A 6,000-nucleotide genomic window follows, 5' to 3' on the forward strand; every position below is an offset into this window, starting at 1 on the left:
GGAAATACTATAAATAATAAATATTTATCTACAGTGGAACATGCACAAATCTCACTGGGTTGGATTAAGTTAATGCTGTAAACGAATGATGTCGTAGATAATATTTCTAACAATTTTATACTATTAGTATGTATGATATATAGCTGCATCACAATTCAAAAGGTGCATCACCTAATGGCTGAATGCCTCACAGTGGTACGACAAAGGCCATCCTATTTTAAAGGCTCCTTCAGATGCGGCCTTAAAAAATGCAGCGGCAAAGGTTAGGATGAATGGATCCTTCACAGCCTTATCTATAGGGCTACCAAAATGTATTAAGCACTGTAATGACTGGGATATTAAAAAAATATATATTAAAATCAAAACCCTGTAAAAATTGTTGATAAAACACAAAAAATGTTCATGCAATACTGATTTCTTATTTTGTCAACTGAAAAATGAACGTCTCTGTAAAGTCATTTCAGATAGTTGTTTCTAAAAGCATTATAAATGTTTGAAATGTATTGCAGAAACACATTGCAAAAACGGTCAACTGTGTACTGAATTGTGGAGTTATAGCCTACCATTTTTTGTCCACATTCTACACACATGCAGACCGCTGGTAGGCAGTGTAACCCACTGATCTACAGTATATAAATGACTGGATTGCGCATGACTTCACAATTGTGAACCCACTGCGCCGCCATGGTATGCCCAAACATTCTATTATTTCAATGGACATTATCAAATTTTAATGATAAAACAATTTTACTAGTCTTCGTTTTTATATCTGAAGTTACCCTGTACATTATTACAATGCAAACGTACTGAGCATGTACATAGTTGTTTACTGAAAGTTGTACCTTTTGCTTTTTAATCAGTTTTTATACATTCATCTTCATTAAAGTATCAGATCAGTAGACAGACGCCAGCTTATTTAGTATTAATGACAAACGGGCTCATTCTGAAATCTAAATAATTAATCATGCTTTGTACCGTATGTGCATGCAATAATTTTCTGGTTTTGTAATTATGTTATCTAAACTTACAAAAAAAACTAAACTTATTCAGAGAAATAACGCTGACCGTGTAGCTGAATGTCAAAAAAACTTTATTTATACACGTGTCTTTAACAGAATGCAGCAGACATACTCACCTTAACGTTTTTTTTTTAATAAATCCATTATCCTGCTTGATTAAAACTTGCTTGATTATGCAAATAACAACATAATTAACAATTAATTCACTTACACATATCCTAAAAATTAATCTTGTATGACTGATACGCTGTAAAGCGGGTGAATTAAGCCAATAAAGCCCTCTGCCGGTTGGGTATACCAAGATGGCCGCTCGAACTATGCGCTGGCTTCACCTCATGCTGTTACGTTAAGTGTTGTATGCGCAATCCAGTCATTTATATAGATCAGTCACAGTAGCAGCACAACCGTCAATGAAGAAGCAGCTTGGCAAGTTTAACCCACAAACGAAGAAGAAACAGCAGCTTGGTGTGTATGATTTGCAAAAAGCAGCAGTGATGGAAGTAAATAAACAATGATTTTTGTTGTAGTTTCAGCTAAATCACTTCTCAACTTGGCCCATCTTTGTTCTAAGCGTCACGAACGGATATACCTATGACGTTTTTTACCTGAAGGAATGGGTTCTATTGGACCAATCACAGCGCTTGTGGTCAGCGTAGAACTGACACGCTGTTAAAAATTTGGCGAGGTGTACGTCAGCCTACGCAGAGGCTATGGATAGCCTATGACATTGCTATGGCGTAGACCTTACACACAACTATAAATTGGACTTTACGGTACATTCACACTGGCCAAAAGCGTTAACGCTTGATGGAAGGCTTGTCTGAAGTGCAGCCAACAGCCAATCACAGTGGCCACAACACATGGCTTGCATAAACATAATTGGCTGGCTCTGTCCAGGTTATTTGCATAAGGATCTGATTGGCTGACGCACGCGTTGGCGCTTGAAAAGTTGAGAAATGTTCAACTACTGCCACGAGCAACGGCAGTGACGCAACGTTGATGGATCCACAATTCAGATGTCACCCATTAAAAGTAAATGAGAAGGGTTAACATTTACGCCCAGTGTGAATGTACCATTAAACAAGAATAAATGCAACAGTACACTAACAATTAAAAGATTAAGAATAAACCAGCAAACATTAAAACCGTAATGTAATATTAATCAAAAGATAGACACTTGAGAATCTAAGTCCAGTCAAAAAAAAAAAAACTTTGTTAGAAACATGTCTTATTTGAGGGGCAACCTTTCGATCTCTCTGATGTAGCCAATACGGAAGTGACTTAAACTGCAATTCATTGACTGGCCGCTAGAGGCTGGCTCCAAAAGTGAGTCAACTCCCATAGACCCTTATGGTAAAATGGCCAACTTTACAGTAGAAATAATATGTTAACATAAAGTGTTTTTGGTCTATATTGCTAATATTACCCTTCATGTCAACTGTGAGGGGGTGAATTTGTTTGTAACTCATTACTTCAAATTATATTAAGCCTCAAAGTTCTGCATAATTAAGGGCGTGATTACTTGAGTGAAGGGTGAACTGCCACTGCTGTCACTAGAGTTGAGCTAGGTGGGCGTGGTTTTAGCAACCAGTCACCTCAGATTCACCCACGTCCTGCCTCTTTACCCATGTGAGTGATGCGCGGTGACACGCAGCCAAGATGGCAACGGCAAGCACCACCTACTATCGGCTTCAAAAAAGCTCTTCACAAACAAATGGGTCACGTCAAGGACACTACGTCCATATTTTCTACAGTCTACGGTCTTATTTAGTACAATCTTATTTTCGTTTGACCAACGGACTTAAAACTCTGCATCCTTTGAAGTTCAAATCCTTGCCTTCAAAGTTTGCATCTTTTGGAAGAATACAGCCTCTGCTGAATTGAGATGTAGCTTATGTACTGTACATATGATACACTACAACTTTATTTCCCATAATTCCTGTGAGGCCTCTTGTTTTACCATTTATCCTTCCATTCGTGCCCTGCCATCTATTTCTGAGGATGTTTCTAAAAGTGTCAAAATCATTTTGTGTTTTTCACGGAAAATAAAATTGGACCAAGTCTTACTCAGCAGTCACTTCAAACAAGCAAATGAAAACCATAGACGTGCTAACTCAATACAAACACGCTCGTGACTCAGCTCTCAAAACAGAAAAACAACATACTAAAACTGGTCTGTCTGTGCACAACGTTTTCTGATATCACACAGACTGAATCTACCATCCTTAAATATCCAAGTTATAGTGACAAATGTCAAAACATCATACATCACCAGCCTTGGTTTCCTTTAGTCACAATTAATATTTCATGGATAAGCGTTTGAAATTACGAATGTAGGATACTCTAAATTTAATGCTGTGTTATTTCTGTAAACAGCTCTGAAGTGAGATTTGTAGCTTTTGTAAGATGCACATTTTCTAATCTTTTATGACAGGAGTGGCACAGCGGTGTTTCAAATGGGTGAAAATGCACTAGAGTGCTCAAAATCACATAGATACAGTCACACAGGTGTATTTACTAGCTTTTGGACCTCATCCATGGCTGCTGTGAAAGAATATGTAAACATTTATACAAACATGTCAGTCACATCTTCAAGTTCTCAGCTTCAATCAGCAGTTTATTTGTCTTCCTCTTGAATGAGATTCACACAGAAAAGGGAACGAGTACCTGTCATCTCTTACAGTGGAAGCCTTGAAGAGAGGAGGAACATGTTTTCATTCTTCATCATCTAGATTTATTTAAGTTACCTTGAAAGAGTTTTAAATGCTTTAAATTTGTGTTTGCATAACAGAATCATTGGCATACAAATGAATAATGTAAGGATAATTTATTGAAATTCAAGCTTTTTACATGTTTAAAGTACAGTATTCACATCTGAACAAATGATTAAAAACAAATGAGTGAGTGGATAGATTAAGTTAAATACTGTAAGTTTAATGGAATAACCTTGATAATTAAAACCAACGGTTCAATTAAAGCACCTTTGTATTGAATTATAAAAAAATTATCCTTCTCAGTCATTACTCATGATCCACTAGAAGTATGTAGTTTTATTTATGCCTACACCATAAAAAAAAAATGATTTGCTGCTATTCATTTTTAAGTCTAATCAACCTGGATTTACAAGTCATTTTAACTTTTTATTATTTATCCTATTATTTTTTGTCCTCCAAGTGGTTCTTTTCAGTGTACTTTGGTCTTTTAAACTGGGATTACAAACCCCGAATTTTCATCTGCGAAGTCTGTGGTGCCTAACTCAAGCGCATCAGTGGCCGGTTGCATAAACATAGCCATGACGTTAAGTCTAAAGAATGTTTCTGACTAACTAGCAATTAATTATGGCTAATCAGTCTTATTATTTGGATTTAATATAGACCAATCTACCTTTCTATGTAACATACTTGAAACAATTATGACCAGTCTTTAAGAAAAAAATTCATGATTAACTTTTAAGACTAGTCTTAAAGTTCTATGCAACCGGCCACTGTTAGATCACGCACATGAGGATCAGCTCTGCTTATTTGCGACCCTAAACTAATTTGCGCTGGCCTTACTAGATTGCATTGGTCATTATGGAAATCAGCTGTTGCACCTGTGTTATTTAATTTGCGTTTTTTAAGTAAATAACCCACATATATTACCATTCCCATCTACGCTTTTTTGGAATTGCCCTCTCACGCTAACTGTGTTTTCTCATTTTTGTATTGTTTTGGGGTGCTTAAGATGCTTTTGGAAGGCAAGGTTTGGTCAGTTGGACACATGGGTAAAAGGCAGTAACCAGGCGTAAAAAAAAGTTATTTTCTGCGCTGTGTTTCACCTGAGAGGAGGGGCTAGATCAGTTTTGGTGCTTTTCCATTGCATAGTACCCCAGGGTTTGGTTTGGGTCAGCTCGAGGCAGCTCACCTCACTTTGGCGTGGTTAGCTTTTCCATTGAGTTTAGAAACACTTCGAAGTGGGAGGGATTATAGGCGTGTCAATATATTTGCGCTGCCTGCTGTGACATCATAGAAGTGCAGTATCATCCTATATGCAGTAACAACTCACTAATTCTCAGGCTAATTCTTTTGTATTATGGTCAGGGCTGAAAAGGTCTAAAAAGTTTGGCCTTGCCCCGGTCACAGTCTGTATTTCATGCTGTGGATAATGTCATGCATCTGGCTTAAAGGGTACAAACATTCATTAAGAGTACTGGAACAGACTACCCATGGGTTTTTGCAGAACTTAGACTCAATGAGATTCCATTCTTGATATCCCTTGTCTCTTTCTAAACCCCAGGCCACCATGGTCCAGCGATCACTCAGGTCATGCCACTGCTCTTAAGCCCCTCTAGCCATACTTTGAGTCAGCAGGGTAGGGTGCTTATATGAGCTTTGACACCGCTCCGCTGGTATTAAAGCCATCCCTCCGTCAATTTATGCTGTTGCCCTTTTTCCTTCTTCACACATTTTTTGTACTCCTACCTCAAATACCTCTGAGCAATCCTGTTTGCTCACAACCTCGTAATGAAAACTTTTCCAGCTAAACTTCCTTGGGTATTTTCTCTTATCCATCTTCACAGTGGCACAAATGCTTCATAACCACAGATCCTTTAAATTCCATAACACCGTCTTCCATAACTCACTCCACCGAAAGCTGTCGGCTTTGGACAATGGCAGGGTTGGGTTGGGTCTTGTGACCTCTGGCATCAAATGTGGAGACGCGTCCCAGATGAGCTGGCCGACGGCCCACTGTTCCACCTCAGTGGGAGCCTAGGGCGAAGCTGCTTGGCAAAAGAATTGGCGGGCACAATGACCTTGCTTAGCTCTCTAATGGAGAGTCTGGCTCAAATCCACCTCTCAGCTTCAAAACAGAGGCTGCTTCCCAATCAGGGGCCATGATCCCTCTGCTTGCCTTCACTGCCCCCTCACACATCATACTACTGACACTAATTGTCACCAGGAAGTGCAGATGATAAAAGCTTTGCTCTACAGAAAAGACAATG

Source organism: Paramisgurnus dabryanus, chromosome 2, assembly GCF_030506205.2.
Source record: "Paramisgurnus dabryanus chromosome 2, PD_genome_1.1, whole genome shotgun sequence".
NCBI lineage: Eukaryota > Metazoa > Chordata > Actinopteri > Cypriniformes > Cobitidae > Paramisgurnus > Paramisgurnus dabryanus.